The following is a 24,447-nucleotide window of genomic DNA, read 5'->3' as shown; positions in this document are numbered from 1 at the left end:
TCTCCTTCGACTCTTTTTTTTTTGGACAACATCCCAGTGTCATAAAACAAAATAAAATCCATCTAACTAAAGTGCCTCAATTCAAAGGAATACAAACAACAAATACTGACTGTGACTTGAACAGAGCGCTGGGAGGTCGGTGAGTTGAGGGAGTCTTAATAGCTTTCTAGAAATCTAATAATGTTTGTATTTACCATTTAGCTGAAAGTTACTGTTTAAATTCTAAATTTCAACCAGGGGTTTAAGCAGGGATTTACAAGCTATCCACTGGGGAGCAGCTGTAATTAGTTAATTGAGGCAACCAGCTTGAGCTGTTTTTTTTTCTGTACCTGGCGCTCAGAGAAATCTCTTTAGTTTCAGAACATAAAAATCCAGGCATCTCGGTGCGACTTAGCACTGAGTGTGCCTTTAACAGAGTGCTGGGAGGTCGGTGAGTTGAGGGAGTTGGGTGAGGAGGGGAAGGAGGTGCTCCTTTGCTTTTTCTAGCTATTGCAGCCTGTGGGATTCATGCTCCAGTGCAGGGGAAGAAGCGATATGTTTGGTGAGTATCTGGTATGTGATTAAAGTCTATTCCATTCCAAACATTTAACATAGTACAGGCGGTAATGTGAATGAAATACATATAAAATGAAAATGAATATTTGAATAAAATAATTAAGTAACTAATTAAAGCAAATTAAGGATGGTGTAGCTGCAGCTTGTGTGTGCTCCGAGATGGCCAGTGTGATCCAAGGCAAAAACGTGTTTGCAGCTCGAGGAGCTTCAGCTCTGAGTCAGTGAGCTGGAGGCCGAGCTACAGACACTGCAACACATCAGGGAGGGGAAACGTTACCTGGACACTTTGTACCAGGAGGCGGTCACACAGGTTGGGTTGGGGTCTTCTAATTTAGTCCGTGGTCGGGGTCAGGAGAGTGTGCCTGCAGCTGAGGCAGGTAAGGGGACTTGGAGGACAAGAGTGCAGGAGTCTCAGCCTTTGCGATTGTCCAACAGGGTTGACGTTCTTTTAGCTTGTTTGGATGAGAGTGGGGACTGCAGGATGGATGAACTAAAAACAACACTCAAGAAGCTCGACACCATCCAGGACAAAGCAGCCCGCTTGATTGGCAACCCATCTACAAACATTAACTCCCTCCACCCCCGACGCACAGTGGCAGCAGTGTGTACCATCTATAAGATGCACTGCAGCAATGCACCAAGGCTCCTTAGACAGCACCTTCCAAACCTGCAAACTCTACCAACTGGAAGAACAAGGGCAACAAATGCATGGGAACACCAGCAACTGCAAGTTCCCCTCCAAGTCACACACCATCCTGACTTGGAACTATATCGCCGTTCCTTCACTGTCGCTGGGTCAAAATCCTGGAACTCCCTTCCTAACAGCACTGTGGGTATACCTACCCCAAATGGACTGCAGCGGTTCGGGAAGGCAGCTCACCACCACCTTCTCAAGGGCAATTAGGATGGGCAATAAATGCTGGCCTGGCCAGCGATGCCCACATCCCATGAATGAATAAAAAAAAGGTACAGGAAGGCATTTAAGTGGGGAGTGCAGAAAGGAGGGGACAGTATAATGTTATCAAAGAGCTTCAAATTTTTAATATTTTTGAGGACTTGTGTTATAAAATTGTGAAGATGGGTTAATTTGAGACTGAAGGGATTCCATGGATGTGTTTTTTAAAAGGTCACTTGAAGGACTCTTTTTAAAACAACATTTACTGGGCGTCACATATCTTCGGCTAAGTAAACAACAGATGCCAGCTGACTCTGGGAGCTGTTTACAAGAGAAGTGACGTGTCGAGATTTATGGTACTTTTGAATACTGTTTTGATTCAGTTGGGTTGTAGCCTGCTGAAAGAAACACCAAGCTCATCTTTGCTCCACCTCTCTGAGAAATCCTGCAAAACATAGTTTTGTGAAAGGGAAATCATGTTTGATGAATTTATTGGAGTTTTTTAAAAGAAGAAGTAACATGTGCTGTGGGTAAAGGGGAACCGGTGGATGTTCTGTACTTATATTTCCAGAAGGCATTTGTTCAGCTGCCACATAAAAGATTATTATGCAAAATAAAAGCTCATGGTGGAGAGGGCAACATATTGGCATGGCGTTTGGCTAGCTAACATGAAACAGAGAGTCGGCATAAATGGGTAATTTTTTGGTTGACAAGATATAACGAGTGGTATGCCAAAGGATCAGTACTGGGGCCTCAACATTTTACAATTTATATAAATGACTTGCATGAAGGGACCGAGGGTATGGTTGCTAAATTTGCTGATGACACAAAGATAGGTCGGAAAGTAAATTGTGAAGAGGACATAAGGAGGCTCCAAACGGATATAGATAGGTTAAGTGAGTGGGCAAAGATCTAGTAAAATGGAGTATAATGTGGGAAAATGTGAAATTGTCCATTTTGACAAGAAGACTAAAAAGAAGCATATCATCTAAATGGTGAGAGATTGCAGAGCTCCGAGATGCAGAGGGATGTAGGTGTCCTGGTGCATGAATCGCAAAAGGTTACTATGCAGGTTCATAAAGCAATTGGGAAAGCTAATAGAATGTTATCGTTTATTGTGAGGGGATTTGTATTAAATGTAGGGGGTTTATGCTTCAGTTATACAGAGCATTGGTGAGACCACATCTGGAGTATTGTATACAGTGTTAGTATCCTTATTTAAAGAAGGATGTAAATTCGTTGGAGGCAGTTCAGAGAAGGTTTACCAGACTAATATATGGAATGGGCGGGTTGTCTTATGAGGGAAGGTTGGACAGGCTAGGCTTGTATCCACTGGAGTTTGGAAGAGTAAGAGGCGATGTGATTGAAACATATAAGATCCCGAGGGGTCTTGACAGGGTGGATGTGGAAAGGATGTTTCCCCTTGTGGGAGAATCTATAACTAGAGGTTACTACTAAAAAAAATAAGGAATCGTCCATTTAAGACAGAGATGAGGAGATTTTTTCTTTCTCTGAGTGGGTCCTAACTCTTTGAAAGTCTCTTCCTCAAAAGGCAGTAGAAGCAGAGTCTTTGAATATTTTTCGGGTGGGGGCAGGTATATTCTTGATAAGCAAGGGGGTGAAAGGTTATTGGGCGTAGGTGGGAATATGGAGTCGAGTTTACAATCAGATCAGCCATAATTTTGTTGAATAGTGGAGCAGGCTCGAGGGGTGGAGTGGCCTACTTCTGCTCCTAATTCTTATGTTTGTATCTTGTACATATGTGCTGAAATCATAAAAGAGAAACTTAACAAATTGAGTGGGAATATTATCTTCACTATCGACTGTACACTCCAATATAGTTCACCTTCGACCATTCTGGCAGTCACATGATTCAATTATAATAAATTTGTTGATCATATCCTAAAGACTCAGTCTCTGTCATTTAGTCTGCAACAGGCTTGAGGCAAGGAAAATCCCAGTGGTGGGCACCTTTGCGAACAAACAGCACAAAATGAATTGCAGCAGTGATGCAGAGGCCTAGCGTCACTTTGCTGGGGCACGATGCACCACCGGCTGCTTCCTGTGCAGCCCGCCCGGCATTCCATTCTAGTTAAAGGCATCACACAGAGGCGTCCTTTGCACCTGCGGGAAGGCAGTGAGTCAACGCTATCCTGATGTCATAGAGCCCAACCAATTAATGTAACACAGGATTCCTGATTTGGACCAGGCAGGTCAACGTAATATATTGGTACATCACCCTGAAAATAGGCTCAGAGATGAAAACCTGGCCCCGCACGTGAGTTCTTTATAGGGCCAGGAACCCAAATTGCAGGTAATGTTTTGAGATCTTCTGCGATTTCCAAGTGTCTGAATGCACTCCGGATTGTTTCGGAAGGGTTGTGTTGAGTTCTTATATTTGTCTGAGAATTGTGCTGCATCCTCAAAGAGAGAGCAGTGAATTCGGTAACATGACTGCACAAATGCTGCGGCAGGTTTGCAGAAAGACGTGGCAATGCCTCTTGGCCTGCAATATGACAGCAGAGCATCGATTCACAGTCTTCCAACACATGTGTGATTTTTCAGGAACAGAATGTCGGGTGGACCGCACAGGAAGCATTGAACAACAGCAAAACCATGTTAGATGTCTGTAGCAGCACTGCAATTAATTTCACCCAGCTGATTCCGACAGCTCTCCAACACTGGGATTTTCCTCGCCCCTCATCTGTGTCTGTTGTAAACTAGTTGATTGAGATTGATTGCTGTGATTGGTCAACCATGCCATTATCATTGCATCATGTGACTGCCAGGATGGTCAAAGACGAATTGGACTAGAGTGCACATTCGATAGTGAAGATAATATTCTCATTCAATTTGACAAGTTTCTTTTATATGGTTTGGGTGTTCATTGATTCTACCCCTTTACAATTAGGGCACATTTGTTAGATTAAAGTTATTTTATTTCATGACACTACCTAAGTCTTCCGAATTGGAATTGTCCACTCAACAGACCAGAAGGCAGTAGAGAGGGGCAGCTCCGCACCATGCCTTCCATCAGTTTGGAACCGGACTTCTTGATACAGACAGGAAGCTGTCTGGCAGGCCAGCTAATGCAACCAGAATCTTGAACATGCATTTGAATAAGCTCTCTCATATGCTCCCTGCTCAAGCTCCTTTGCAGTTGACACGTCTGGCAAATGAAACATACGCTACCCATTACCTGGCTGTTCCCCACTCGTTACCAGTAGTTCACTTTGTGCTGATGCCAACTCTATAGTAGTCTCCACAGGACATGCAATGCCAGTATCTGAGTTGGTGTCTACCAGTGTTAGATCAAATGGCAGGGGCTCTTCTTTAGTTTATTAGAGATGTATTGTTTTATTCCTCACTCTCTCTTTCTCCCTCTGTCCCTGCCTCTCTTCCTTGTTGGGAGGCTGCAGATGGGCAGACGGTCATAACAGGGTGTCTGAAAGCAAAAAATCAGAAGGAGTGAAGAAAGGGGAGTCGGATGGGAAACTATAGTTACAACATCTGCAGCTGACATATCATATCAAATAAAAATTGGGGCGGCACAGTGGCGCAGTGGTTAGCACCGCAGCCTCACAGCTTCAGGGACCCGGGTTCAATTCTGGGTACTGCCTGTGTGGAGTTTGCAAGTTCTCCCTGTGTCTGCGTGGGTTTCCTCCGGGTGCTCCGGTTTCCTCCAACCACCAAAAGACTTGTAGGTGATAGGTAAATTGGCTGCCACAAATTGCCCCTCGTGTAGATAGGTGGTAGGGCATATGGGATTACTGTAGGGTTAGTATGAATGGGTGGTTGTTGGTCGGTACAGACTCAGTGGGCCGAAGGGCCTGTTTCAGTGCTGTATCTCTAAATAAAAATAAAAAAAATACATGATCCTTAAATAACTAAATTATATTGCCCTGGCGATCTTTATGGCAATGGATTGCCTGAAGATGGTGTCCAATAAGAAAACCTGTTTTGCTCTAAGTGCAGAATTGAACATTTAATGTGTAATTAGTTAAACTTTAGTTAATTTCAAATCAGTTTGGAAGGCTTTACTTAAGGTATAAGCATATGCTTCTCTAAACGGGATAGTCCTTGGTTTGAAACCCTTGCTAGCCTGACACTCTGATGATACCTGTCGGATACTGTCATGCTGTGGGCTGTTGGTTTCTTATTGTCAGCAAAAGGGGAGGCGGTGGCGTAGTAACAACGTCACTGTGCTGGAAATCCAGAATCCCAGGCTAATGCTCTGGGGATGTGTGATTCTGGTTTCGAATCCCACTACAGTCGATGGAGAAATTTGAACTCAATTAACAAATCTGGAATTTAAATAAAGCTAATCTAATGGTGACCATGAAAAAATGTAGATTGTTGTAAAAATCCATCTGGTTCACTAATGTGTGCCATCCTTACCTGGTTTGCATGTGACTCCAGACCCACGGCAATGTGGCTGACTCTTAAATGCCCTCTGAAATGGCCTCGCAACCGACTCAATTGTATCAAACCACGACGACGTCTGGTGTAACTGCACCCCAAGAACGGTAGTGGCTCAAGAAGGTACCTTTTCAAGGTCAATTAGGAATGGGGCAATAAATGTAGGCCTAGCCAGCGACACCCAGATACTATGAACGAATAAAAAAAAGATAGAAGGATGATGTTGAGCTCAGTGTTGAGACAGGAACATACCATCATCTTAAATGATCACACTGCCGCCGGATGTCATGGAATATTGAGATGTAGGCCCCATGATTCTGAGAACCAACCCCCATAGGGCTCTGGAGATGCAGGCGTCCTTGTCCCCCGTTAGTTCTGCTCAGCTCCTTTCTGCTATGCCCTCGACTGGGTATTGTGGAATGAGAGTGGAATAATTTACGATTTAATTGTGCAAGACCCCTTGGGGATGAGCGACCATAATATGACAGAATTCTTCATCAGGATGGAGAGTGACGTAGTTGATTCTGCAACTGGGGTCCTGAATCTTAGTAAAGGAAAGTACGAAGGCATGAGGCACGAGTTGGCTATGATGGATTGAGAAACATTACTTAAAAGGATGGCGGTGAATAGGCAATGGCAAACATTCAAAGAGCACATGGATGAACTGCAACAACAGTGTATTCCTGCCTGGCACAAAAGTAAAAGGGGAAAGGTAACAATCTAATTTTTTCCATTCATGGGATGTGGGCATCACTGGCCAGGCCAGTATTTGTTGCCCATCCCTAACTGTCCTTGAGAAGGTGGTGGTGAGCTGTCTTCGTGAACTACTGAAGTCCATGTTGGGTAGGTACACCCACAGTGCTGGTAGGAAGGGAGTTCCAGGATTTTGACCCAGCGGCAGTGAAGCAACAGTGATATAGTTCCAAGTCAGGATGGTGTGTGACTTGGAGGGGGACTTGCAGGTTGTGGTGTTCCCGTGCATTTGTTGCCCTTGTCCTTCTAATTGGTGGAGCTTGCTCGTTTGGAAGGTGCTGTCTAAGGAGTCTTGGTGCATTGCTGCAGTGCATCTTGTAGACTATTGCCACTGTGCGTCGGTGGTGGAGGGAGTTAATGTTTGTGGATGGGGTACCAATCAAGCGGGCTGCTTTGTTCTGCATGGTGCAGAGCTTCCTGAGTGTTGTTGGAGCTGCACCCATCCAGGCAAGTGGAGAGTATTCCATCACACTCCTGACTTGTGCCTTGTAGATGGTGGGCAGGCTTTGGAGAGTCAGGAGGTGAGTTAAACTGCGCAGGATTCCTAGCCTCTGACCTGCTCTTGTAGCCATGGTATTTATATGGCTACTCCAGTTCAATTTCTGGTCAATGGTGGCCCGTAGGATGTTGATCGTGGGGGATTCAGTGATGGTAATGCCATTGAACGCCAAGGGGAGATGGTTAGATTCTCTCTTGTTGGAGATGGTCATTGCCTGGCACTTGTGTGGCGTAAATGTTACTTGCCACTTATCAGCCCAAGCCTGGATATTGTCCAGGTCTTGTTGCATTTCTACATGGACTTCTTCAGTATCTGAGGGGTCGTCAATGGTGCTGAACATTGTGCAATCAGCAGCGAACATCCCCACTTCTGATTGAAGGAAGGTCATTGATGAAGCAGCTGAAGATGATTGGGCCTAGGACACTACCCTGAATAACTCTGGCAGTGCTGTCCTGGAGCTCAGATGATTGATGTCCAACAACCACAACCATCTTCCTTAGCATTCGCTTCCAAGGGAAATTAGAGATAGAATTAGATCCAAAGAAGAGGCATATAAATTCGCCAGAAAAAAACAACAGCCCTGAGGATTGGGAGCAGTTTAGAATTCAGCAAAGGAGGACAAAGGGATTGATTAAGAAGGGGAAAGTAGAGTATGAGAGTCAGCTTGCAGGGAACATAAAAACTGACTGTGAAAGTTTCTATAGGTATGTGAAGAGAAAAAGATTAGTGAAGACAAATGTCGGACCCTTACAGTCAGAAACAGGGGAATTTATTATGGGGAACAAATAAATGGCTGACCAACTAAATGTATACTTTGGTTCTGTCTTCACAAAGGAGGATTCGAATATCGTACCAGAAATGTTGGGGAACACAGGGTTTAGTGATAGGGAGGAACTGAAGGAAATCTGTAATAGTAGAGAAATGGTACTGGGGAAATTGATGGGATTGAAGGCCGATAAATCCCCAGGGTCTGATGTTCTGCATCCCAGAGTACTTAAGGAAGTGGCCCCAGAAAGAGTGGATGCATTGGCGGTCATCTTCCAAGATTCTATAGCCTTTAGAACAGTTCCTACATATTGTAGGGGAGCTAATGTAACCCCACTATTTAAAAAGGGAGGTAGAGAGAAAACAGGGAATTATAGATCAGTCAGACTGACGTCGGTAGTGAGGGAAATTCTAAAGTCCATTATCAAAAGTTTTATAGCAGAGCACTTGGAGAACAGTGGTAGAATCAGACAGAGTGAGCATGAATTTACGAAAGGGAAAATCATGCTTGACAAATCTACTAGAATTCTTCAAGGTTGTAGCTAGTAGAGTTGATAAGAGGGAGCCAGTGGATGTAGTTTATTTGGACTTTCAGAAGGCTTTCGACAAAGTCCCACATAAGAGATTAGCATGTAAAATTAAAGTGCATGGGATTGGGGGTAGTGTATTGCGATGGAGAGAAAATTGGTTGGCAGCCAGAAAACAAAGAGTAGGAATAAACGGGTCTTTTTCCAAATGGCAGGCAGTGACTAGTGGGGTACTGCAGAGATCAGTGCTAGGACCCCAGCTATTCACAATATATATCAATGATTTAGATGAGGGAACTAAATGTAACATCTCCAAATTTGCAGATGCCACAAAACTGTGTGGGAGGCTGAGTTGTGAGGAGAATGCAGAGAGGCTTCAGGGTGATTTGGGCAAGTTGAGTGAGTGGTAAAATGCATGGTAGATGCAGTATAATGTGGATAAATGTGAGGTTATCCACTTTGGTAGCAAAAACAGGAAGGCAGATTATTATCTTCACAGCTATAAACTGAGAGAGGGGAATATGCAACGAGACCTGGGTGTTCTCGTACACCAGTTGCTGAAGGTAAGCATGCAGGTGCAACAGGCAGTAAAAGTGGCAAATGGTATGTTGGCCTTCATAGTGAGAGAATTCGAGTGCAGGAGCAGGGATGTCTTGCTGCAATTATGCAGGGCCTTGGTGAGGCCACACCTGGAGTATTGTGTGCAGTTTCGGTCTGCTTATCTGAGGAAGGGTGTTCTTGCTATAGAGGGAGTGCAGCGAAGGTTGACCAGACTGATTCCCTGGGTGCTGGGACTGACATATGAGAAGAGATTGAGTCAGTTAGGATTATATTCACTGGAGTTCAGAAGAGTGAGGGGGATCTCATAGAAACCTATAAAATTCTAACAGGACTTGACAGGGTGACGGCAGGAAGGATGTTCCCGATGGTGGGGGAGTCCAGAACCAGAGGTCACATTCTAAGCATATGGGGTAAACCTTTCAGGACTGAGATGAGGAGACATTTCTTCACCCAGCGAATGGTGAGCCTGTGGACGTCGCTACCACAGAAAACAGTTGTGGCCAAAACATTGTATGTTTTCAAGAAGGAGATAGATTTAGCTCTGGTGAAAGGGATCAAAGGATATGGGGAGAATGCGGGAACAGGCTACTGAGTTGGATTATCAGCCATGATCATAATGAATGGCGGTCAGGCTCGAAAGGCCGAATGGCCTGCTCCTGCTCCTATTTTCTATGTTTCTATGTACAGGGCAGAGGGCAGAATGTTAGTGATTCCACAGGACAATGTATGGGTGATGTTCCTGCCATGGAAGAATTGCTGGAAGTTGGTGGAGGCAGAGAGAGATTGGTGTGTGTCTGGAAGCATTGGTAAGTGTGTGAGCATGAGGTTGGGTGTCTGGATGTTAGGTGTACGTCCTGAGTACCAGGAAGTGCTGCTGGGTGAGTGACGTTGTCGTGCATTGAAAAGCGTAACAGGTTGCTGGTGTGTGAATGGGAGATATCATGGGAAGATGACCTTGACCACCCACATGAGGTCAATGCACTTCTTGTGGCACTGCTGCCAGGTTCGCAGGTTCCATCACTGGGCATTGACCTCTCACACCATATGCTCCCATTCCATTCGCAGGGTGGTCTTTTCGGAAATCCAGGACCCATTCAAAACCATGGCATCTCTTTACCTCCTGCCTATTTCCATCGTTAATGCCACTGCCCATCACCCTACAACCCTGGCTCTGCCTTGGTATTTCCTTTTCCATCAATTAAATTCCACCAATAATATTCAGTGCACCTTCCATTTCAAAGGGACTGACTGTCTTTAAGAAGAGTAGGCTGGCTGCACCACGTGGTGTCTGTACAAGACTAATCAGTCCCCTGATGAGCTGTGAGGCAGCCAGCAGCCTGAAGCAGCAGATAGCAGCGCTGGACCAGCTGGGGGACACACTACAATTATTCACATGAGGTCATAGAGTCGATACAGCACAGAAGGAGGCCAATCGAGTCCAAGGTGGCTCTCTGTCGAGCAATCCAGAGAGTCGCATTCCTCTACTCTATCCCCATAGCTCTGCAACCTTATTTTCCTCAAGGGCTATCCAATTTCCTTTTGGAATAAATGCTCATTTCTGCTTATCGTGCCCGTAGCGGGTTCCAGGCCATTACCACTCACTGTGTAAAAAAGTTCTTCCTCATATCCCACACCCCCTGTATCACATGCGCAAAACCTTAAATCTATGTCTGCTAGTCCTTTCACCATGAGTCAATGAAAACAACTGTTCCTTGTCTACCTTATCTAAACCTATACTAATCTTGTACAGTTTTATAAAATCACCCATCAACCTCCTTTTCTCCAAGGAGAACAACCCCAGCTTCTCCAACCTAAGCTTGTAGCTAAATTCCTTCAGTCCTGGAACCAGTCCGGTAAATCTCCTCTGCACCCTCCCAAGGACCTTCATATCCTTCCTAATATATGGTGACCAGAACTGGATGCAATACTCCAGTTATGGTTTAAATGCAGCTTTATAAAGGTTCAGCATAACGTCCCTGCTTTTGTACTCATTAACACTATTTATGAAGCCAAAGTCCCATACGCTTTGCTTATTATACTCTCAATATGTCCTTCTACTTTCAATGGCCTATATGCATGAACCCTCAGGTCCCTCTGCCTTGCACTCTTTAGAACTGTGCTATTAAGTCTATATAGCTTTTACTATCACTTCTGCCAAAATGCATCATGTCACACTTGGCTGTATTAAATTTAATCTGCCAACGTGCCTTCCCATTATGCTAGCTATCTATGTCCTGCCGCAGTCAATTGGCATCATATTGCTGTTTGTCAAACCTTCAATTATGCTCTCATCAGCAAAATTTGAGATTTTACTCAGTGTTCCAATATCCAAATCATTTACATATCGGAAAAAGAAGTGCTCCTAGCACAGATCCTTGGAGGGACGCAACTGTTTACCATCCTCCAGTCTGAAAATCTACTATTTACTATGACTCGCTGTTTTCTCTCCTTAAGCCGGCTTTTTTTCTCTATCCAAGCTGACAACGACCCCCCTATTTCATGAGCTACAATTTTGTTAACCTGCCTCTCATTTGTTACTTTATCAAAGCGCTTTCTTAAAAAAAAATACATACAGACACTATCCACTGCATTCCTTCATCAACCTTCTCTGTTACTTCATCAAAAAAATCAATTAGATTAGGGAAATGCAAATCGTGCTGGCCCTCCGTAAATTTCAAACCTCCCCAGGTGATTGTCACATTTTCCCCTGACAATTGTTTCTCAAACCTTATCAACCACTTATATTAACCGAACTGGCCTGCAGTTGTTAAAAATGTCCTGACACCTTTTCTTGAACAAGGGTGTGACATTTGTCACTTTCCACTCCTTTGGCATCTCCCCCACATCTAGCAAAGATTGAAAGATTATGGCATGCCATCACAATCTCCCCATTCCCATTTCCTTTTACAACATGGGATGCAAACTATCCGGATCAGGCTGCATATCCACGCTAAGCATAGCCAACCTTTCCAGTACATCCTGCCTATCAATTTCACCCCATCCATTACCTCCACTATCTCTGGTTCTACTAATATTTGTCAGTATCATCTTCCTTAGTAAACTCCAATAAAAAGTACTTCATATGTATTCTAGTCTTGCCCTGCTTCTTTAGTATAAATCACTCTCTTTGTCCCTAATAGGACCCATCCCACCTCTTACCATCTGCTTACTATTTTCACACCAGTAGAATGTTTTAGGTCGCTTTTATGTTAACTGCCATGCCATTCTCATATTCTCTCTTTGCTTGTCTATTTTCGTCGTCACCTCCCCTCTCAAGTTACTCTAATTGGCCTGTATCTCGCTGAAGAATTCAACTGACTTATCATGCAGCCACCTTTTGGTTTCATAATATTCTGTAACGTTCTCTTCATCCAACCAGCGATTGCTTTGGTTTCCCTTATCCTCCATCGTATTGGAATATGTCGAGCATGTACCTCAAAAATCGCCTCCTTAAGGATTATCCATTGTTCTGTTACCTTCATTCCTGCCAGTCGTTGTTCCATTTTACCCTGGCGAGATCCACTCTCAACCCATTAAAGTTAGCCCTCTTTCAATTTAGAAGTTCTACTTTAGATTGCTCCTTGCTCTTCTCCATTACTATTATCATCCATATAATACAATGATCACTTTAACCCAATTGTTCCCCCAAAGACACCTGGTCCACTTGGACCGCTTGATTTCCCATCACCAGAGCCAGCAATGCTTCATTCCTAATGGGATCAAGAACATACTGTTCAAGAAAGCTCTCCTGTACACATTTCAGAAATTCCTTCACCTTATAACTGTTTACTCTAACATCATCCCATTCGATAGTTGGGCGTACCAAATTAGTGTGATCTCCAACTTGATTGCAAATTGTGACTCCTGCACACGAAACAAGGGACACATTTTTTTAGTCCCAAAGCTTCAAGGTCACCCATTCCTACTAAGAAGTCTACGCTTACTACATTTTATGTTTCAGATTATTAAATATTGCATTTCAAAATGTTGTTCTATGAATGGGCTCTGTCTAATTAACATTGCAGGAATCAATCTTGCAGGCTTTCCTGTGTCTCTGGGCGTCTGTCCCATAGATCAACCATTCAGTGAAACAGTGCTTCAGCAGAATCGTTTTGAATTTATCCCCTTCAAGTGCTTCCCGCTTCCTCTGCTTCTACTGTTCTGATCAAGGTGAACTAAATAGTCGAGCTCGACATTATCCAGTCCCTTTATAATCCTATCAACAGCAAAAATATCAGCTCTCAACTTTTTCTTTTCCAGTGACAACATGCTCAATTTATATTATTGCTCCTCATAATCGAATCCATCCATCCACTCAATCATTCGGGTTACTCACCTTTGTGTCCATTGAATAGCTACAATATCCCGTGGTGTCCAGAAGTGTGCACAGTAATCTAACTGCTGTTTCACCAGTGATTTATAAAGTGGCAGGATTACCTCACCATGTCAGCTCTGTATTGATCTTTTATTGCAGGGTAGCATAACCTTTTCACGTGGGGGGCCACATCACGATTTTTGTCTTACACAGGGGGCCGGTGAGAGAATTTTGGAAAGATAAAGACATTAAAAAGTTAAATTGCTATTCATCAAAACAAAAATAATGTGCATTTTTGCGAAGAAGTTTTAAATGAGAAGGTTAATTTATTGACTTACTTTCTCATCACTCTGTAGGACATTGATTTAGTGAAATACCTGAAAATTCTTTGCATGCACAAGTAGTCAATGTTTGCCTGTACAATTGTTGTAGCAATGCAGAGTATTCCAGATAGGTGCCCTTCTGTCAGAATGAACTTGATCACTTTCTCTCCCTCTCTCTCTCTCTCACTCTCTCTCTGTCCCCCTCTAACGATCTATCTCTCTCCCGCGTGTCTCAGAACCCGCCTCCCCCCACCCAAACCCCCCCCCCCCCACGTCTCTCTGTCCCGCCTCTCTCTCTCTCTCTCTTTCTGTTACTCAGTCTCTCTCTCTCTCTGTCCCCTCCCTCTCTGTTCCTCTCTATTTGTCTTTCTCTTCCTGCCACCCTCTCTCCATTCCTCCTCTCTCTACACTCCTCTCTCACTCTCTCCCCGTCTCTCTTACTCTCTCTCTCTCGCTTGCTGACAGTTGCAGGGAGCGAGAGAGCTCAGCACAGCAGCTTTGTGGTTGATCATATTTTTAAAAATAAATTTGCGCTGTCAGTTTCACAGCTGATAGGCACTGACATCGGGTACTGTGGTTTTGCAACTTCGTGCAGATGCAGGGTTTACAAAAAGTCATAAGCCGCAGGAAAACCCCGAATCTGAGAGAGCTATTTTATGAAAAAGGAGACAATGGGAATTTTTTCATCTCAGAAATACATCTCGGGCTGGATGGAAACATTTGACGGACCGTATGTTGGACAACTCTGTTTTATTACACCCCACCATTTCAGTTGCTTTACTCATTGTTGTGATAGATTCAATTTATTGTCAAACAGAAGCCCCAGATCTCTTGCACTTCCCATGAACATTATTTTTTTTTCATTTAAATGATCATCTCTTCCAGGGAATTTGAATGTCATCATTCTCCAGTCTTCCTAATTCCCAAGTGTTTAAATGCTCCAGGAGCTTGTCCTATTCACCTTTACAGTCCACCATACTTATCAGCCTTGTTCCCTCTGCAAATATCACCATTGTTCTTGCGACTTCCAGTTCCAGATCATTTATAGAGTTCTTCAACAAAAGCGAACCAAAACAGAGTTCTGTGGGATCCCACTGGCAGCATTTTCCCAATCCGGTGACAATCACTGTAACACTTTGGGCTATATTCATCCATCAATCATGAATCCCTTGTAAAATATTTCCACTGATTCCTGGCTGTATTTATTTTCAGGCACACCTTTTGCAGAAGTGTGTGAAACGCTTAACTGAAATGCAAGTGGATCACATCCACCGCCTCGACCCCATAAGGCTCCTTTGTCACGCGCTCGAATTGAACGAGTGAACTTACGAACATATATCGGCATTATAAAAAGGTTATATTTCTATCCAAATGCTTCACAATCCGACCTTTTAATAAGGTTTTCCTCAACTTTGCCCATAATGGATGTCGAGTTCACTGCTTTGTGGTCTCCTGGGTCACTTTTGCGTGCCTTGTTTCTAAAATTGGCGCGGAATCTGCCTTTTTTCTGCTCCGCAGCCACCTCTCTAGTAATCAATATTTTCTCATAGATTTATGACCGAGGCCCGGTTATTTTCTACCTTATTGCCATAAAGATGATTGGATGCATCTCATCCGGGCCCAAGATTCATTCATCTAAAGCTTGCACAGCTGTCCTTTACCACACTGGCAGCAATGTGAACAATGTCACAACTTAGCTCTGAAACATCCTCTATTCCCCATTCCCAGATCAAATGTATCTATTACCTATTTCCTCTTTGGTAGAAACTGGGGCAAAAATACCGTATTTACCGCTTTGCAATCTGTGTCGCATCAGTTGTCATAGCCTCAGCCAATCGTATTTTCAGTGGCCATACTCCATGCATGGTTTTACTTTATTATTTTCATGTAACTAAAGAAAAATGGCGTCCTATTCTCTTGCCAAATTCATGGCGAGATTTTTCTTTGCTATATGAGGGAGGGGGTGTATTTGTTGGTGGAAACACAAACCCGTTAATGATGCCAGGTAATTATATAACTGACTGTAAACTGTCAACACAAGTTGACTTATATTGTACATTCATTCGATGCTTACATTAAGTTCAGACAGTCTGAGATGTATTTCAACTTGTGTTCACAATAGCGGAGAAGTCTGTCAACGTCACTGTAAAGGAGGAGGGTTGAGTAATTGGATGGGATAAAATAGGGATATATGATGGGAGTGCTCAAAGTAGAGAAGTCAACTAGGACGGCTGGGATGGATCCTAAATTGTTGATGGGAGTAAGGATGGGAATAGCGAAGGCTCTGGCAACAATTTTTCAACCTTCATGGAATACACGGCCAATGCCTGAAGACTGAAGTTTGCAACTGTTACACCACTGTTAATAAAAGGCAGCAGTATAAACCCGGCAATACAGGTCAGCCAGCCTAAAATAGACGGCAGAAAAAGTTCTAGTCAACAAAATATTGGGCAAAATTTATTGTGATTTGAAAGAATATGGGTTAATAAATGACAGCCAACACGGATTTATAAAAGGCGAGTTGTGTCAGACAAGCTTGATTCAATACTTTGATTAAATAATGGAGAGGGTGGGAGTTGTGGTGTACGGTTGTATTTCATACTGGAAGAAAGTGTTCAATGAAGTTCCACCATGAGCTGGATGGTGACCACGAGTGTAGCGTCAGCCTGGAGGACGCCGACATCGAGGAGGCTGTACAGGCTGTGGGCTGGCCCGCTCGCCAAGGTCGTGACCCCCGCCAGACCCCTCCCCTCTCGCACCCGTATACACCCTCCCCACCCCACCCCCCCCCGCACCCCCTTAACCCCGCTGCACCCCCTCCAGCACACCCTCCCCAACCCCCTTAACCCTGCTGCACCCCCTCCACCACACCCTCCCCCCAACCCCTCCCCCTCGCACGCCATTCCCCGCTCGCACCCCCTCCCCCTGGCATGCCCCACACCCCCTTCCCCCTGCACACTCCCCCTTGCACCCCCTTCTTCCCACCCCCTCGTGCCCCCCCCGGACCCAGCCCGCACCCCCTTTGCCCCTCCCCTCGCACCCCTTTCCCCGTCCCCCTCGCACCCCCATGCCACCTCTCCCCTCCCCTCACACGCCCGCACTCCCCCTCGCACCCCCCACTTCCCCTTCCCCCTCGCACCCCCTCCCCCCACCCCTCCCCCCTTACACCCCCTTCCCCCTGCCCCCTCGCATACCCCGCACCCACCTCCCCCCCGCACAACCTTCCCCCCAGCCCCTCCGTCCTCACACTGCCTCCTCCTCCTCCTCACACCCCCTCCCCCCTTCCCTCTCCCTCCATGAAATTACACAGTTTACTTGTTAGGGCCCCTGCTCAGGGATAGTAGCTAACAACCCCACTGCCTTGTGGGCGTTTCGGGAGAGACCAAGGCTAAGGGAGTGAACCGTAACAGAAAATCTGGAGCATAACCCCTAAGGTCACTTTTGGCATGTTTCCGGCAGTTCCTGCAGCCATACTGGTGACAAACATCGTGCTCTGCATTCCTTTGGACCCCACTAGGTAGGCCGAGAGGAGGGTTTTGAAGCTTGGGCAACTCACAACCTTCATACATTCCGCCCAGGCATGCGCCATGGATAAGTCACTCCAGAGTCGCCTCACAGCGACCAAAACAACATGGAAGGCAACAGTTACGGGTTATAAATCCAGCTCAATTGGCATAGAGATTGGGCACCACCGGTTGCCTTTGTCGGTGGGAGAGGTCATCACATCTCACTGGACAGCTACCACCTACCTCAAACCAGGCAGCCCCCGTCAGAAAGGTTCTCTCCCATCATAGTCCGCCTGCTTCAATGGGTGCTGGGAGCTCAGGGTCATTGCCCAACAAGTGGACTGTAACACAGCACCAAACAGCACGACAAAAAAAAAGGAAAGAAGTTACCAGCCCTTCATTTTGTAGCTGGAACGTCAGAACTATATGCCCTGGCCTGTTGGAAGACCTTACACAAATCAACGATTCTCGGAAGACCACCATTATTAACAATGAGCTCAGTAGAGTTAATGTGGACATCGCAGCACTTCAGGAGACATGCCTCCCTGCGAGCGGATCTCTAAGAGAGCAAGACTACACTTTTTACTGGCAGGGTAGGGATCTTGAAGAACCAAGACAGCGTGGACTGGGCTTTGCCATCAGAAACTCTTTGCTCAGCATGATAGAGCCACCTTCCAATGGCTCGGAATGCATACTGTCCATTCAACTGCTCATTGCTCTGGTCTAGTACACCTACTCAGCATCTATCCTCCAACACTCTGATCCCTAGCTGAAGTTAAATACCAGTTCCACGAGGAACTCCATAATATCATTAGTAGCATCCCCAATACTGAACATTTGTTCCTGCTGGGGGACTTTAACGCCAGGGTTGGGGCCGACCATGACTTATAGCTCTCCTGCCTTGGGTGCTATGGCATTGGAAGGATGGATAAGAATGGAAAGTGACTGCTGGAGCTGTGTACCTATCACAGCCTCTGCATCACCAACTTATTCTTTCATACTAAACCCTGTCACCAGGTTTCATGGATGCACCCAAGATAACATCGTTCGCACCAGCTGGACCTCAACATCACAAGGCGAGCCTCTCTAAACAGTGTTCAAATCAAATGCAGCTTCCACAGTGTGGACTGCAACACCGATCACTCCCTGGAGTGCAGCAAAGTTAGACTCAAATCAAAGAAGCTGCATCACTCCAAGCAGAAGGGCCGCCCGCGCATCAACACTAACAGAATTTCTTATCCACAGCTGTTACATAAGTTTCTAAATTCACTTGAAAACCCCCTCCAAAACACTCCCACACAGGATGCAGAGACGAAGTGGGCCCAAATCAGAGATGCCATCTATGACTCAGCAATGATGACCTTTGGCAAACGTGAGAAGCAGAATGCAGACTGGTTTCAATCTCACATTGAAGAGCTGGAACCTGTCATAGGCCCTAAGTGCACTGCACTGATGAACCACAAGAAAAACCCCAGCGAGTTAACATCCATTGCACTTAAAATAGCCAGAAGCGCTGCACAAAGAACAGCCAGGCACTGTGCAAATGAGTACTGGCAACACCTATGCAGTCGTATTCAGCTGGCCTCTGACACCGGAAACATCAGTGGAATGTATGATGGCATTAAGAGAGCTTTTTGACCAACCATCAAGAAGATTGCCACCCTCAAATCTAAATCAGGGAATACAATCACTGACCAATGCAAGCAAATGGACTGCTGGGTGGAACACTACCTAGGACTGTACTCCAGGGAAAATGTTGTCACTGATACTGCCCTCAATGCAGCACAGTCTCTGCCAGTCATGGATGAGCTGGATGAACAGCCAACAAAATCGGAACTCAGCGATGCCATTGATTCTCTAGCCAGTGGAAAAGCCCCTGCAAAGGACGGCATTCCCCCTGAAATAATCAAGAGTGCCAAGCCTGCTCTACTCTCAGCACTCCATGAACTGTTTTGCCTGTGCTGGGATGAGGAAGCAATACCACAGGACATATACAATGCCAATATCATTACCCTCTATAAGAACAAGGATGACTGCGGTGACTGCAACAACTACCATGGAATCTCCCTGTTCAGCATAGTGGGGAAGTCTTCGCTTGAGTCGTTTTAAACAGACTCCAGAAGTTGGTTGAGCGTGTCTACCCTGAGGCACAGTGCAGCTTTCGAGCAGAGAGATCCACCATTGACATGCTGTTCTCCCTTCGCCAGCTACAGGAAAAAAGCCGTGAACAACAGATGCCCCTCTATGTTGCTTTCATAAATCTCACCAAAGCCTTTCACCTCGTTAGCAGACGTGGTCTCTTCAGACTACTAGCAAAGATTGGATTTCCACCAAAGTTACTAAGTATCATCACCTCATTCCATGACAATATGAAAGGCACAATTCAGCATAGTGGTGCCTCATCAGACCCCTTTCCTATCCTGAGTGGTGTGAAACAGGGCTGTGTTCTCGCACCTACACTGTTTGGGATCTTCTTCTCCCTGCTGCTCTCACATGCATTCAATCTTCAGAAGAAGGAATTTTCCTCCACACAAGATCAGGGGGCAGGTTGTTCAACCTTGCCCATCTTAGAGCAAAGATCAAAGTACGGAAAGTCCTCATCAGGGAACTCCTCTTTGCTGACGATGCTGCATTAACATCCCACACAGAAGAGTGTCTGCAGAGACGCATCAACAGGATTGCAGCTGCCTGCAACGAATTTGACCTAAACATCAGCCTCAAGAAAACGAACATCATGGGACAGGACGTCGGAAATGCTCCATCCATCAATATCAGCGACCACGCTCTGGAAGTGGTTCAAGAGTTCACCTACCTAGGCTCAACTATCACTAGTAACCTGTCTCTCGATGCAGAAATCAACAAGCGCATGGGAAAGGCGTCTGCTGCTATGTCCAAACTGGCCAAGAGGGTGTGGAAAAATGGTGCACTGACACAGAGCACAAGCCTGTGTCCTCAGTCCCTTGCTCTACGGCAGTGAGGCCTGGACAATGTATGTCAGCCAAGAGCGACATTTCAATTCATTCCATCTTTGCTGCCTCTGGAGAATCCTTGGCATCAGGTGGCAGGACCGTATCTCCAATGCAGAAGTTCTCGAGGCGGCCAACATCCCCAGCATATACATCCTACTGAGTCAATGGCGCTTGAGATGGCATTGCCATGTGAGCTGCATGGAAGATGGCAGGATCCCCAAGGACACATTGTACAGCGAGCTCGTCACTGGTACCTGACCCACTGGCTGTCCGTGTTGCCACTTTAAAGATGTCTGAAAATGTGACATGATGTCCTGTGACATTGATCACAAGTCGTGGGAGTCAGTTGCCAGTGATCGCCAGAGCTGGCAGGCAGCCATAAAGGTGGGGCTAAAGAGTGGTGAGTCGAAGAGACTTAGCAGTTGGCAGGAAAAAAGACAGAAGTGCAAGGAGAGAGTCAACTGTGTAACAGTCCCAACAACCAATTTTATCTGCAGCACCTGTGGAAGAGTCTATCACTCTAGAATTGGCCTTTATAGCCACTCCAGGCGCAGCTCCACAAACCACTAACCACCTTTAGGCGCTTACCCATTGTCTCTCGAGACAAGGAGCCAAAGAAGAAGATTGCATTAAAGCACGATTATAAATCGTCTATTCAAATCCGATGTCACTCGTCTCATCTATTTTTACATTGAGGTGCTAAAGTTCACCAGACCAGCTATAATTGCAGCAGCGATTGTTTTTAAAATAAGGTGCATTTTGGAGCTATCAATAAATCTTCCATCAAAACAGCTAGTGCCATATCATAATCAATTTAGACATCCTCCTTTCTATATCTATAAATCAACATTTTAAACTTTTAAAAAACCTGTAAAATCCCAATGCAAGATTCAGAATCAGGTTCAAAGTGCGTTTTCTGCAACGAATTAAACTGTATTGTTATAAATATTTAAGTATTTAAAATCATTACAAAACACTCACCTGCGTTTGAACTGAAGACTGACTGTCTTCAGCTCATGACGTCATTCGAAGGCGCGGTTTCGACTGCAATGCGCTTCACTGCGAGGCCTCCCAGATTCTTTGATCTGTGGTCCATGCTGCAAGGCGCTCGGATCGTTCACATTTCTCAGTGGTGAACGCCGGCACTTCGCCGCAGACCACAAAAATGCGGGCCATTATCTCACAGCCCTGTCACACTTCTGTTCCCTCTGTTGCAGCCCTGACGTTGCAAGAAGCTGCTTTCAAAGCTGCACATTCCAGCTGTTGTTTGTTGAATTTGTGTGAGTTCATTAAAAGGATACTGCAGCGTAATCTCGGTTCACAACAGCAGATCTAAGCCGCACTTCAGACGCGGTAACGCACCAATGAATTATTCGCTCTTTTCCCCAGCTTCACCGTGGGTGAGGCAGGGACGAGCAGCATTTTTGAAAATCTAAGTTTTGGAAATCTAAATCTAATATTTCTGCAGAACAAATCTAAGCATGCCAATACTATGATCACTATCTCTGAGATACTTCTAGACAGTGACAATCCCGGACTAGATCCAACAAAGTTTCCTTCCTCGTTGGGCAGGAAATTTACTCAAGAAAATTCATCTGAACGCTCTTCAAAATTTCCCTCCATCTCCGCCCTTACCACAATCACTGCCTCATGAAATATTACTGTAATTAAAATCTCCCTCTATCACTACTCCTTCGCTCTTGTCCCTCTCGTTAATTTCGTTGCAATTCTGCTCCACTCTCTACCTCGCACTATTCTGTGGCCCATAAAGTGTAACAGGTTGCGTAATAGCTCCTTATTTTTTTTCTCAATTCGACCGAAATAGTTTCTGTCTTTGATCCATCAAGGACCTTCTTTGGTGGAGTGCAATTTTTTTTTCTTCACGGCTACCCTCTTTTCCCCTTCCCGTTCTTTCCTGAATGCCTTGCATCCATGAATATTAAACAGTCAATCATTTCCTATTTTGTGCCGTGTCTCAGATATCGGGAGAACGTCATATTCCCACGTGGCTATTTGTGCCGACAGCTTACCAATCACGCTTGCTGTTTTTACGCACATGCACTCAAACGCCTATGTGAGTGCTTGGTTAATAGAAGACTCGGTGATCAAAGTAGCGTTACCCTGCCAGAGTTGTTTGGAAAGGAAACTGAATGCACGGGAATAGAGGAATAGCTTTCTAAATTTGTCTTTACCTTCTCCCAGGTGTATGGTCAATAGGATAGAATGTAGGGTTGAAGTATGTTTAACAGGTTCACGATACAGCACTGAAACGGGCCCTTCGGCCCACCAATTCTGTGCCGACCAACAACCACCCATTGAGACTAACCCTATAGTAATCCCATATCCCCTACCACCTACCTCCACTAGGGGCAATTTACGATGGCTAATTTACCTATCACCTGCAAGCCTGTGGGAGGAAACTGGAGCACCCGGCAAAAACTTGCAAACTCCACACAGACAGCACCCAGAATCGAACCCGGGTCGAACCCAGCTGTGAGGCTGCGGTGCTAACCACTGCACCACTGTTCTGTCAATAGGATAACAATGCACAGGTAATAGGGGATTGATTGTTCAATGCAGCTTTATCCTGTCCCAGGTGTTTGGTGAACGGACAGAATTCTAAGCCAGTAGAAGAACTGCTGCCGAAATTATTTTACTCGGACCTCAATGTTTGGTGAATTGGACAGTGTGTCGAGGTTATGGAGGAATGGACAATGTATCTTTACCCTGTTCTGCTGGTTTGCTGAATGGGACAACATTTTGGAGTGATGGAGGAATAACAGATCGATGTTATGATTTGAATTTTTGGCTCAAACAGTGGTGTGGGAGACAGGCATTTCTTTTCGTGGATCGCCAGCTCCAGTATTGGGGGAAGAGGCACCTGTTCCGTTGGGTCAAGGTCCACTTAAACCGGGCTAGGATCAATGTTCAGGCGAATCCAATAACTAAGGTTGTCAATGAGACTTTAAAATAAAAGGGTGAGGAGGCTTAAAGTTATGGGGAATTTATAAATGTAAGGAGAAAAGTCAAGGGCATGGAGCAGTGTAGCGATTTGGGTGAAGTTAAGCAGCATGTGACTGGAAGGGACGGAGAGTTTAACGACAATAGTGTGCCAGTAAATAAGGTAAAATCAGGGGAAATGGCAGAAAGGTAAAATCAAAACTGCTTTATCTGAATGCCCGGTGGGTCAGAGGCTGAGAATTCTGCACCTCCTGACTCCCCAAAGCCTGTCCACACCGAATGCAACCTCACTGACCCAAGTGTAACCATGCAAGGGCAGATAGTGGCGTAGTGGTATTGTCACTGGATTAGTAATGTAGAGGCCCAGGGTATTGCTTTGGGGACATGGGTTCAAATCCCACCACAGCACAAGGTGAAATTTGAATTCAATTAATCAATTTTAAGAAAACGCTAGTCTAATGATGGCCATGAAACCATTGTCGATTGTTGTAAAAACCCAACTGGTTCACTAATGTCCTTTAAGGAAGAAAATCTGCTGTCCTTACCTGGTCTGGCCGACATGTGATTCCAGACCCACAGCAATGAAGTTGACTCTTACATGGCCTCACAAGCCACTTAGTTGTATCTAACCACTATGAAGTCAATAAAAAGGAATGAAACCGGACGGACCACCCAGCATCGGCACCGGAAATGACACTGGCAAAACCAGCCGTGTCGGCCCTGCAAAGTCCTCCTGACTAACATCTGGGGCCTTGTGGGAGAGCTGTCTCACAGACTAGTCAAGCAACAGCCTGACATAAGTCATAATCACAGAATCATACCTGGCAGACAATGTCCCAGACACTGCAATCACCATCCCCGGGTATGTCATGTCCGACTGGTAGGGCAGACCCAGCAGAGGTGGCGGTACAGTGGTATACAGTAGGGAGGGAGTTGCCCTGGGAGTCCTCAACAACGACTCTGGACCCCATGAAGTCTCATGGCATCAGGCCAAACATGGACAAGGAAACCTCCTGCTGATTACCACCTACCGCCCTCCCTCAGCTGCTGAGTCAGTAATCCTCCATGTTGAACACCACTTGGAGGAAGCAATAAGGGTGGCAAGGGCACAGAATGTACTCTGGGTGGGGGACTTTAATGTCCATCACCAAGAGTGGTTCGGTAGAAACACTGCTTGGTGAGTCCTAAAGGACATATCTGCTAGACTGGATATGCGGCAGGTGGTGAGGCAACTAACAAGAGGGGAAAACATACGCACCCTCGTCCTCACCAATCTGCCTGCCGCAGATGCATCTGTCCATGACAGTATTGGTAGGAGTGACAGCCGCCCAGTCCTTGTGGAGACGACGTCCCGCCTTCACATTGAGGATATCATCCTTCGTGTTGTGTGGCACTACCA

The 24,447-nt window shown here is 45.5% G+C and overlaps 1 protein-coding gene across 1 annotated transcript in view; it reads left to right on the top strand.

Moving 5' to 3' along the window:
- The window catches only part of LOC137349252 (zinc finger protein 229-like), a 725,490-nt gene that overhangs the window by 647,880 nt on the left and 53,163 nt on the right, over positions 1–24,447 (top strand). The gene's annotated exons all lie outside the window — the stretch shown is intronic.

The sequence above is a fragment of the Heterodontus francisci genome, chromosome 34, assembly GCF_036365525.1.
Source record: "Heterodontus francisci isolate sHetFra1 chromosome 34, sHetFra1.hap1, whole genome shotgun sequence".
Classification (NCBI taxonomy): Eukaryota; Metazoa; Chordata; class Chondrichthyes; order Heterodontiformes; family Heterodontidae; genus Heterodontus; species Heterodontus francisci.
This window is presented reverse-complemented; position numbering and strand designations above follow the sequence as displayed.